At 37.0% G+C, this 13,018-nt stretch overlaps 1 pseudogene; it reads left to right on the top strand.

Moving 5' to 3' along the window:
* The first annotated feature begins 8,560 nt into the window (after nucleotides 1-8,560).
* On the top strand, nucleotides 8,561-10,921 carry LOC142442340 (tudor domain-containing protein 3 pseudogene; annotated as a pseudogene).
* Nucleotides 10,922-13,018: the final 2,097 nt, after the last annotated feature.

Raw genomic sequence — 13,018 nt, forward strand, 5'->3', positions numbered from 1 at the left:
TGGTTTTCAATTTTTCTTTCTAGTCACCAATAATTACTAATGCATCTTGTGTTGCTGTTTGTTTAACTTCAGACTGAAGAAGTTGGTAGTGTTCTTTGATTTCTTGATCATTCACTTTAGTTGTTGAATAAATTGAGTTAATAGTTGTATGAATTGGACTTCCTTGTAGATGTATTGTTATTATCCTATCAATGGCTGCATAATATTTCAAAATAGAGTTTGACATGTCTTTTTGATGATGCATTGCCATTCTTTCTGTTTTGCCATTCCTGGCACTGTAAGCCACAAACTCAAAATGGCCCATACCAGTCCATTCCAGCTCATAAATGCCGACGCTATTAGCCTTTATGCATCCTGTTTTGTTTTGAATGATTTCCAATCTTCCTAGAACTATGCTTTGTACATTCTATGTTCTGATTATTAATCAATGTCCGCAGCCCTTTATTCTCATTCTGAGTCATACTCCATCAACAAAGGAAGGTCCTCAAATTTTACTCCATCCAAGTGATGAAGGTTGACTTTACTTTGAATAGTCAGTTCCTTTGAAGTCACATTTTGAATGACGTACAGCCTTGAGGGCCCCTTCACAGCACTAACGTCACAGTGTCCCACTGCTGTTTATGAAGTTTTGAGCGCCTACTCCATCAGCAGTACCAGCCTCCTACTTCTTACCAGTCTGTTGTAATTTACATCCCACTTAAGCATGTTCAGTATGAAATACTGATGGCATAGCTTCCATCATTACAGCAACGTGTAAGCTCCTACAGTCTGACAAACTGACATATGAGTGGTGATACATTTTATATAGGACCCATAAAAGCTCACAGTTTGATTGGCTTGTTAAATGTGAGTTTGCATTTAACGATGGGAGGATTTCCCAAGACAGGGCAAGAATGAGAATGATCAATTGACCTAGAAGGGAACTAGAGTACTATAACAGGGCCAGCATGAAGTTGAATGTGCTAAGAAGAACCAGAAAAATCCCTAATCAAGCCAAGAGAAGATAAGACGCAAGTTATATAGAGACACAGACTTGAGCAGCCAATGGCCGTAGGAGAAGCTGCTATACGTAAGGTCATTCCTCTTAAGGAGAGCAGGTGTCAGTCAACATATACCCAAGGAAAAGCATGAAAAATTCTTCTCCCTTATGCTAAATATCCCAATTACCCAGACGTCTTTTAGAATGAGAAGCAGTCAAAGGGCATATATTTGAGACACTGATGATATTTAAATCAGCAGCTGATTTAAATCAGATCCCTTTATTATCTCCCATGCTAATTGTTATTTGAAGGTGTCCGTTTCTTAGAGTGTTGTCAATGGGTATCCGTTTCTTAGTGCATTACAAATGGGTAGTAATTGAACAGAAATATATTTTCTCATAGTTTAGAAGACTAGAAGTCTGAGTTCAGGGTACTGTCTCCTGGAGAAGGGCACCTCTTTCAGTTAACAAGAAGAAAAAGAAAAAATAAACTGAAAATCAAACCAACCACAACTGCTTTGATTATAACTCACAGGACCTTATTAATTTGACCAGACGTCCCGCTTTTGGAGGGATAGTCCCAATTTTTAACAATTTGTCACCGTCCTGTGGTGCTTTAACAAAGTCCCGATTTTTTTAAAGAATGCATGACAAGCCATGGTATACGGTTTTCGGCTGCCATGTGGCTATTTCGCCAGGATATATGAGTTTTATCAATGGTGTCCCGTTGGTGTCCCGCTTTGCCAATGTTAAAATCTGGTATATACCAAAAATCAAACGCATGGCCATTGAGTGGATTCTGACTCACCATGTTCCTTTGGGACAGGATAGAACTGTGTCTCTGGGTTTCCTCTTTCTCCTGTGTCAATGCAGGTGGGTTCACACTACTTGCCCATACAGAGGGCTCCTTGTGACCTTTGAAGACAGTCTTTACTGCAAGTGAGAGCCTCCTTTCTTCTTGAAAGAAGCTGGTAGATACGAACTGCTAACCTTCTACTTGGAACACAATGCATAAGGCTCTAAGCTACCAGAATTCCTTTACTCTGACAATATTCTAAGAAAAATCTTAGTTTCTCTAGCATGAGTGTCCTTGATTTATATAGGTTAAGTGTCAGGACCTCAATTAATTTCTAAAATTAATATCAAATCTTACAAGAGGAAGACCAAATTACTTGTTAAAAAGTGGCAACATAGTTATATTTCCTGGGCTAAATGTGCGGCCTGCACTGCATTGCATTTACGGGCCAGGCTGAAGAGAGGCACGCACTGTGTCTTTACAAGTTTTACACTATACCCAGCACTGGTGATATCACCGAAGTATTTAAACTGCCCTTATATATTGTTTTGTTATTGTTCTTATATTCTTTTTTGTGGATTGGGAGGCTAAAATTTTAGCATAATACTTGTATATGCACCCCATGCTCAGACTGCTATCCTGATTATTTTTGCATAGATTATGTAATGAGAATTTTTGCTTGTATAAATATTCTGGAAACTGTGTTTCAAGATTATCTGTGCAATATTCAAATCGATTTATTAAAATGCATTTACATTTTCACTTACATTTGGATATTAAATTATATCCTCCAATTAATTGGGATAATATAGCCAAGTTCTACTATATCTTTAAATGCTAATTTGATATATTTGTCCTGAAATTGGAATTTGCTAGTTAAAATAGAGGAAGATTTAAAAAGTTGGCATACACTGTCAATTTGGTTTCCAAAAGCTGTGTGGAAATGTACACAGATAATGGTAGGAATAAAATTAGCAGTCATGAAGTATCCTTTCCAGTAATATAGCTCGTTGTGAAAGCCTGCTAATTTGACAGAACTTTTTATTATCACTGAGCAGTATAATGATAGTGACTGGAAGGACACGCTAAGGATAGTCTTTGTGGACCTGAAAATCCTCAGGACGCTATTTAAAGCTTGATAACCAATTCTAGATTTTAATGTAAAATTGTTTAGGATCATTTTTATTTAGAACAGCTTGCATGGTCACATTTTACACAATCAGTCTCTTTTTTACCTTTTCTCTTTAGAATAACTTAGATTTTATATTTTAGAACAATTTAGATTCTAAGTTAAGTGATAACACTGCAATGGAGGTAGGGTATTTAATTATCAAGGGTAATGTTCCAGAAGAAACCGAAAGAACTTTAAAATGACAGGAAAGAAAGCAAAGGCCAACATTGCCAGAGCAGAGTCTGAAACATGCTCTTGAACTCAGAATAACTACAGCAAAAGGAAATCAAAGATCTGAACAGAATATTTCAAAAGATGATTATAAAAGAAAAAAAATGAGGTATCATAAGGAGCAAAGGTAAGGAATGGAGCACCAAACTAAACATTTCTCAAACGGAAAGAACTGAAGAAAATATCCAAAGCCTCAAATTGCCCCATTGAAGATTTCTAAGGATAAAATACTGAATAATGCATGAAATATCAAAAGAAGATGGAGGGAACAGACAAGGTCACTGAACCAAAATAATTGGTTGACATTCAACCATTTCAGGAAGCAGCACATGATCAAGTTCTGATGGCATTGAAAGAAGTCCAGGTTACCCCAAGGCATTGGCAAATAATAATGTCCCAGGAATTTATGTAATACCAGGTGAGATGCTTCACTAAAGGATTGCGATGCTGGAAGTGCTTAATGGGACAGTTATATAATCTCCTGCCAACTTGAGTGAAGGGGTGGTGTCTAGCCTGTCAATCAGGTCATAGTCAATGATTCCTCTGTGTGGGCATGGCCTTCTCATGAGGATTCTGGAACTCCTGTCTTCCTCCCTGGAGGCAGGACACACACTTTCTCTGTGAGACCTTCCTGTGGACAAGCCACATGGAGGTACATTGATGGCAGCCAGAGCCCAGAAGCTGAAGGATGCACATGGAGACACACACCAGTGCTGAGATGCTTCCACTGCCACTGAATCCACAACCATTTCCACTCAGTGGCCCATGATCTTCCTGCATTTGGCATCATTGCATGTGTTGTGTGAATCTGAAGAGGAATTTATAGACTGGTATCAGACATATGAACTAATATTGGATTTATGGACTTGATCTGGACTGCACTGAGATGTTTTCTTAATATACAATTACATTTGGTTATACAACTCTCTCTTACGCACATATGAGTGCCTCTGGATTGCTTTCTCTAGTCAAACAGACTAACACAGCTTACTCATATATGCTAAGAAAGTAGGAAGATGGCTACATGGCCAACCAACTGGGAGAGATCTATATTTGTGTGAATTTCAAAGAAAGGTGATCCAACAGAATGCAGAACAAATTTGACCATTAGCATTAATTTTATACAAGTATTACTGATGGCAATTTAAAAATGTTTATAGTAGTTTATCTAGTGGGATCTTTCTGAAATGCAAGCTGGATCCAGAAGATGATGTGTGACACGGGATTTTTATTTTTTATTAAATACTTTTATTGGGGGCTCTTACATCTCTTATCACAATTCATACATTCATCCAGTGTGTCAAGAACATTTGCACATATGCTGTCATCATCCTTGTCAAAGCATTCTCTTCCCAATTGAGCCCCTGATATCAACTCCTGATTTCTTCCTCCTCCCTCCCCACCCACCTACCCTCATGAACCCTTGATAAGTTATAGATTGTTATTTTCATATCTGATATCATCCTCTATCTCCCCTCACCCACTTTTCTGTTATTTGACCCCCTGGGAAGGGGGTTATAGATTGATCCTTGTGATTGATTCCCCCTTTCTCTCCTAATCCTCCCATAATCCTCCTGGTATGGGTGCATAAGCAAATGTGGTGAAGAAAGCTGTTGGTGCCTGGATATCAAAAGGTATAGCATCTGGGGTCTTAAAGGCTTGAAGATAAACAAGTGACCATCTAGCTCAGAAGCAACAAAGCCCACATGCAAGAAGCCCAGCAGCCTGTGTTATCATGAGGTGTCAATGGGATGAGGTATCAGACATCTAAGACCCAGAACAAAATCATACCCAATGTGAATGGGGGGGGGGCACACATGGAGTAGAGATCCAGTGTTCATTTGTAGACAATTGGACATCCCTTCACAGAGGGGTCACAGAGAAGAGATGAGCCAGTCAGGGTGCAGTATAGCACCAATGAAACACACAACTTTCCTCTAGTTGTTTGGTGCTTCCTTCCCCCCACTATCATGACCTCAATTCTACCTTACAAATCAGATTAGACTAGAACACGCACACTGCTTCAGATAAGAGCCCTCAACACAGAAAACCTAGGATAGATAAACCCCTCAGGAACACAGATGTCATTGCTAATATCCCAGAGATTCTAAAGCTTGTGAAGAATGAGGATTTCAGAACATTTAATTTTGTTCATGCAGAACTTCTTCAGAGGCAAAGACCAGTTTTTTTGAACAAAACAAAGGGATACTGTGTGGTTTAAAATCAGGCATTGTCCAAATTCTGAAACTTGTTTCCACCTATATAAAGTATAGGTTTTCTATCATTTACTCACACTTTTCAGAAAAATGTCACTCCAGTGACTATTGAGAAAATCAAACACAAGTTTGCTAGGGTATTTATATAGAGAAAGATTCATAAATTACAATAATAAAATGCTCTTTTATAAATACCATTTTTCTTCTTTTACCTTTAATGGAAAAATTAGTCACCACTTAAAAATATCTTTGATGTTAGTGCTTATTATACATTATTTAAATCACCAAAGCCATGTTTGACCCCTCATACATTAATAAGAATATTTTTTTTTGCTTTTTAAATCACTTGGGAAATTTTTTAATTTCTAATTTTATGGGTGAAAATTTAATTGTAAACAGGTGTTCAATTACTTTGCTTTAAGAGACTTGTATTTTCATTACTTATAAAGGTGTATACAAGGTTAAGTCAAAAATAGTCCTTCTATCCTCTAGTACATATATGTGTGGGTCTATTCTAAACAAAACACATTTAAACAAGTGTGAGCAATCAGTGGATGGCTGAAGACAAGTTTTCTCAGTAATATACTTGTATTTGCTTTATTAGAGTGCCTACAAAAATTTTTTAAAAGTCCAAAGAAAACAATATCTTCCAAAAGGACCTATGGGTCAGTTAAATCGAAGGCTTAGACACTTAAGGACACTGTGTTTTTGGCATTGTAAAGAAGCTTTCTCAAAGGACATAGGACAATTACCAGGGCTTGTTATAAAGAAGTTTCTTTTTGATGGAAAATTGCATTGGTGAAAAAAATACCAGTAATGTTCTGCCAATAATTTTTCCACTATCACAATTCATTCACTCATTCTTTAAAGGTAGTAAAGAATTTCCTGAAAAAATTTATTTGTAATACTTTCTTTATAAGATAAACACTGAACATGTGCAAGATTTTCTTGACAAAAGAAACACAAGAACACCAGTGGAGAGTTCATAAGGATTTTAGTATTAAATGTTTTCCTTACAATAAGAATTTGGGGAAATTTTGCCTTTTATTAAGATTTAAAACATTGCTGACCTTGAGAAATATGAAAGTTGAATTTTTACTTAAAATGCACATTAAATAGGTATTTGGTGGTAAGTAAAAGCAGATTCCCTTTGCCACAGAGTCATTGCTGACTCATAGTGACCCCCTGTGACTTTCTTGAGACTCTGTTGACAGGAGTAGAAAGCCCAGTCTTCCCCAGCAGAGCTGCTGGTGGTTTTGAAGTGCCAACCATGAGGATTGTAGCCCAACACCTAACCACTGCACCACCAGGGCTCCATAAAAGCAGGGTTGGCATAGGAATTTGTCATTTTTTCCTTTTCTTTTCAGATATTTGGCCTAGTCTAACGTGGTTACAGTAAAGAAGGCTCAGGGACTGAAGTTATTTGTCACTATATATAACACTTGAGTGTTCCTTGGTATAATGAAGATTTTGATGTCTATAATCATTATTTACCTCTCCTTCTACAGTTTCAAGAATAAGTAGAGAAAAATGTTTACCATACTTTGTTACAAACTCTAGGTGATTTTACTGAGAGAGGATCCCCTCCTTTATTCACTACTGCTGAATTGATAAAATAACTAGATGCATTTTAGCCTTAAATCCCCCCCTTGTTTGTTTCTCTGACCGTTATAAATGTTACTAATATTTTTTCCACCAAATTTGAACCTCATATGCTCTCAACATGGAGAGTGAAGATCCTGCAATGCCTTCTATTGTAAAGCTTTTAAGTGCATCACCTAAGTGCTCAATCAAGGATGTTAATTGTATGAGAATGGGAAGGTAGCATTTCCTGAGCCTGTGCTCTATTACATCCTAGTGAGAATGAATAGAAAGGGTGGAGAATGACCCGAAAATGTAGATTAGATTTGTCTCGAAAGGTAATGAACCTCTAAGTGAGCATAAGCTAAATTCATATTCCTAATAAAAATGGAAACGAGCCAGGTTTCAACTCTCATCAAAAATTTGCATGACTCCTATCTTTACTCATTTTATGCTATAAAATGCCTATTCTGGCAGATCTTTGTGTCTTCTGATTTAAAAAAGAAAATCCCCTGCATTTTGTATGTATGTTATAAGAAATTTAGCAGAGAATATTTTAATCATATCTTAGTTATGTCAGATTTAGTACTATAACTGATTAAGTGGTAGCTTTCTCTTTATATACATACATATTTGGAATGATGAATGAATAATGATATTTATAATTTTAATATGTAGACAGTTCTAGAACCAATGTAAAAAAAGATTTTTATCTTCAAAATATTGAAAGACAATAAGAAAAAAGTAATTGGAAAATTAATGTTGACAGATAATAAAAATTTACCCCTCCAAATAACATTTTATATTTTAATTGATATTTATATGTTGATATCTTTCTTTAAATACAAAAAATACTCGACATATACTAAAGAAAGAATGCTTGAGCAAAATGAGGTAAAGTTTCTATTATTAAAGTAATATTTAAGACAGGCTGAAATAAGCTATCAGTGCAACCTTACAATTTGGACAACTTATTGTTCATGAGAATAGAATGTAAATACCACAAATGGACCCTGAGAATATGATGCAGATATCATTTATAACACTTAATAAAGAAAATAACCTTTCCCTTGACGTTCTGTTGATTTTTGAGTGGAAGTGGGGGAGCACAAGTTACAGTAGGGTCCCCTTGAGTTTAACACTGAGTAGCACCTGCTGATTCTGGAATCCTCCGCACAACTGATGGCTGTAATGAATGAAAAGCTAAGACTCTCATATAATGAGAGTAGAAAGGGATATGTCCGGGGCTATGGAGGTACACTGTAGTCTCTCTGAATACTTTTTATAGTGATGAACATGGAAAGGTCAATTAGCGCAACTCTGAACTAATGAGGGCAACCCAAGACTTGGATACTTCAGAGATGAAGATCTGGCTTATTAATCAGTGCAAGCAAGCTAGACTAGCTGCAGGGTTAGCTAAGTGCCTGGGAAATCTAAACAATGGGTGTAAAGAGCATGATAAGAAGTGGTGATTTTGGTGCTAAGATCCATTGTGACTAGCTCCACTCCAGATGCCCACTACCCCAGGCTTAAGCAGATCTCCTGCCAGAGGTTTCTGGCAAGGCAGTGTTCTGGTGGGTTAATATATGTCAGATGAAGGCATTTAAATGTATACAGGTGCTCCCGACAAAGTTAATGTAAATCACATCATCCCAGTTGTTCTCAATACATACCTGAGACCTCAATACAGATTGGCAAGGTAGTATTCCCCCAGTGACATCAATGGCAGAACGCTGGAAAAACTTGAAAGTCCATGTGTTCTGAAGTTCAAAAACTTCACGATGTTGCTGCATAAACAGATAATGCAGAATCTCGAGCTGAACCAAGATGGTTGCGTTTTCAGAGGACTGATGACTATTTACATTGCACAGCAGTAGAATTAAATTATATGTTAAAATACGTCTGAGCACATCACCTGGAACTGAATGACACTCGTAAGCATTGTCGACATAAAGAGTGAATTCCCGCTCTTGAGTGATTCTAATACCTCTGTTCTTGGGGGTGCAGTTGATCATCTTATGGAGAAGAGGGACTTACAGAGAAGCTTGTCAAGACATAATAGAAGCAACATTGCAAATGAAGATAGACCGCCACCATTTGTGCCTTTAGGACAGAAGTATGTACTTCATGCCCGGTTGGCTAGTAAAGAGCTTGATTGAAGAAAGAAAGATACTGTAAGTTACAAGGTGTGTCAAGTCTTCAAATAATAATGATGAATTCGAAAAGCAAAGGATGGGTGCCATTGCAGAAGGTGCAAAGAGAAAGGAAACCAGGCATTTGGGGGAGGTGGTGGTGGTCCTAGAAATCTCAGTCTGAGCACTGGCGGTACCTGAAATGGGGAAGTTTCAGAAAGGAAAGTCAATCAAAGCCCTAGGTGTGACATGAAGGTGTCTACAGAGAACCGGCTGATGAAAGGGCTCTGGAATACATAGCAGAAATGGGCGTGGTATGAAAGCCTTGTGACAAGCTGTGATGGATAATAGCAGCAATTGAGAAGTTGTATTGGATGTACTTCCTAATACCAAACAAGCAGAAACCTGACACAGGTCCACCTCTGATAGGTAGAGCAAAAGGCGGGGGTGAGGAATTGCTGAAGATGAAGATGTCCTGGGAAAGGCAAGACCACCAGCACTGAACCTGTTATTTGATTCCTTAGAGTCTAAGATGCGAACTTGGAATGTGGAAGAAGCTGAATCACAGCCACAGCCGCTTCCTCGGGGACAACATAGAGCTTTTGAAAGTGGAGCCAAGTGGAGTGAGATAAATGATCAACTGTTACCTTTCTCGAAATGATACCATGCAGCTGATAAATGAAAAGCTTCCTTGATTTAAAAGAAACTCCCAGAACTCAAAATCCATTTTCAAATGCAACTGAGTACATAGAAACAGAGGTTTGGAAGAACCAAGTTGTTCAGCATTTGAAGTGTGGACTGAAGTAAGAAGCCAGGAGACAGACTGTGTTCTAGACATGATAGGACTAGAGACAGTCCGTATGGGAGTTAGAAGAGAAAAATCAAAAGACGATTCTACGCAAAACAGACTAGCAAAAGGTCCATCTTACACCAAGGCAAAAGATGTCACCTCCTCAAGAAGCCATAGATTATAATAGTTAAAAATAGATAAATATTTTAAAATAGTTAAATAGTTAAAAATAGTTTAAAAAACAAAACAAAAACATTGGAAAAAAGAAAACCAAACAGCAACTTCTGATCATTTTATGGCCTAAAGCCCTGGACAATAAATAATGAAACTTTCAGTGGTGTAAAAATTGAAAAACATCTAAATGTAAATACTGATTGTCAGAATCCTGTTAGAACTACTAGCTTCATTGATGTTCCAAATGGAGAGAGAAATGCCACTGGAAGGGAGGTAAATCGGACCAATTAAACCCATAAGACCCATGCCAGCTGCCCGCTACGATAAGAAACTAGGTTGTTATAGTAGATCCCAAAGTAGATCTTGGCCAATTAAACCAGAAATGATTCCAGAAAAAGGTATGGAATCATTTATTCTTAGGAGTACTCTAAAATGTGGAAACCTAAAGATGAATATTTTGCACTTTATTAGGAAATTGAGTTTTACTGAGCAGAAACTGAAGCTCTTCATTCTTCAGAATTGACAAAGTAGTAGCTAAATTCACTGATTATGGAAACTATGAAGAGATTCTAGCACTCAGCATCAACAGACCCGTTCCGACAGAGGCCAGCGGAGGAGACCAAACTCTGGAGATACACAGAGATGATAGCCAACCAAGAGTGAGTGATCAAGGATGCAGCCTAGCCCGTGGGTCAGCAATCTCCCTGAGCTCAGAATTAACCCTTAAAAGAGACTTCATGAAGAAAGACGCACTGTCTGAAACATCGGGGTCAAATCCTGATGAAACAACCCCTCTGTTCAGGTTAAACTGCAGCCATGAAAGTAAAGAAAGCAATGGTTTAGAAAAATAAATAAGCATACACAAATCATAGGAAATGTACTTGAGTTAAAGAGAGTAAATACCTTTTACAAATTAAAGATTTTTTTTCTATAAAAAAAATAAAACCAGCATGCTACCAAAAAACGGGGGGGACACCCATTGTGATAAATTATATTAATGTTGGTATCAGGCATATTGAAGCACAAATATCCTTTGGAAAAATCCGTACTTGACTAAAATACAACCTAAAAAAAAAACATTTGGCAATACTTATCAAATAGGATACTATCCTCAAATATAATTAAAGATAGTTTATATAAAGCAATTTGGTTGGAAAAAATAATCAGAGTATTGGTTAAAATCATGAATGTTCATCATTTAATGTGCCCATATTTTCTATGGAGTTTCCAGAAAAATCAGCGAACTCTTTCAATCATGCATGAGTATGATTGCTTTATGACATGTCATCTTGATCCTCCAGAACTCCCTTTCTGGTATGTTGTATGATATACAGGATTACAAACAAGCACTTGGTAGTTGATACATGCCTTCCTGTTTCCTCAATCAAAAGTTGACACAGGTGTTGCTTTGAGGCATTAGGCACCATTTCTCATACAATGAGTTTAAGAAGGTTATGAATGGAATCTAAGTAACAATGGTGTTCATTCATTAATTTATTCAATTAATAAATATTTCTTGAGAGCCTACTTGGTACCAACCACTCTGGACATCATAAAGTTATGGCAGTTAACAAGACTTACGAGTGTTCCTTCTTTCAGGGAAGTTTGAACATGGAGCTATATAAACATTGAATGTTTAATATCAAATACTGATACCAATAGAAAACTAAATTTAGTCTGCTTGAAAACAGCTCGTTTTTCTTTGAAGACAGTCTCATGTCTTCAAGATGGAATTTTAAAAATGGAAATTTTATGCTTTAAGATGGAATTTTATTCCAGTTTAATTTCATATGTATTCTGGAAGATCTTCTAGGATTTGGGAGAAATATCAAAGTAGGAAGACACTGTAATAAATTTATGGGAATGAAAACAAGGAGGCAAAAGATACCCTGTTGGTATAGTCATTAACTGCTAACTACTACCTAAAAGTTTGGCAGTTCAAACCTATGCCGCAGCTCTATAAGAGAAAGACTTGGCAATTTGTTGACAAAAATAATACAACGAAGAAATGTCTGTAGTATATTTTCACTCGTCATATAAGATGACTATAAATAAGGAATAACTGATGGCATCAGCAGGTTAGGTGTCCCATGGGAAGACAGGCAAGGAGACAATAACAGGTTATACTCAAAGGGCACATTGCATCCTGAAAATTGGTTTTCTTTTGCACAAAGTTGCCTTTCAGGTGGTATTTCAACTGTCAGAATAGAAGCTCTGCCTATTGATACAAGCAATTGAGCCCATATTCATGGATCTAATCCAGTACTTTTAGTGAGGAACTATAAGAATAATAGTTACATAAGATGCCATGCTAGTAGATCAAAGACATTGTAAGACCTCAGATGTCAAAATCACTTTTGGAATATGGATTAGGGTTTATTCTTTTCTGAATGAATTACTGTTCCTTACAGGTTATACATTGGTGGCTTGTTGTTGCTGGGATATGGGAAGATATATTAATGGCATTTCAAACCCAACAGGCTTATAACATGTTTCAGTGGACTTCCAGACTAAGAAAAACTAGGAAGATGGGCAAGACAGCCTCCTCAAGATAGATTCGACCTCAATTATATGAATGGGATCAAACTACTGGAGCCTTCATTTGGTGTGCGGCATGCTCATTTGTGACATGCCTCAAAATGAACGAAACAGCTGCAAACATCCATTTTATAGTCAGAATATATAATGAAAATAGATGCAAGCAGAAAATGGACACATAAAAATATAAAATAGAATTCTTATAGATTGCTATCGCAAGCGTATATTTCTAGCTAAAATTAACTTGTATTAGTCATTTTGAATCAGGAAAAACATTTGCTCTAGTCTGTTGTGAATGACAAAATGAAAAAGAATGTTTTCCAACACATCAAGAGAACAGTTTGAGTTCTAACCTGAAGTACAGCACTGCCAGTGACAGTATATTTCTAAGCATATTTGTTAGACAGGGT

The sequence above is a fragment of the Tenrec ecaudatus genome, chromosome 3 (assembly GCF_050624435.1).
Source record: "Tenrec ecaudatus isolate mTenEca1 chromosome 3, mTenEca1.hap1, whole genome shotgun sequence".
Classification (NCBI taxonomy): Eukaryota; Metazoa; Chordata; class Mammalia; order Afrosoricida; family Tenrecidae; genus Tenrec; species Tenrec ecaudatus.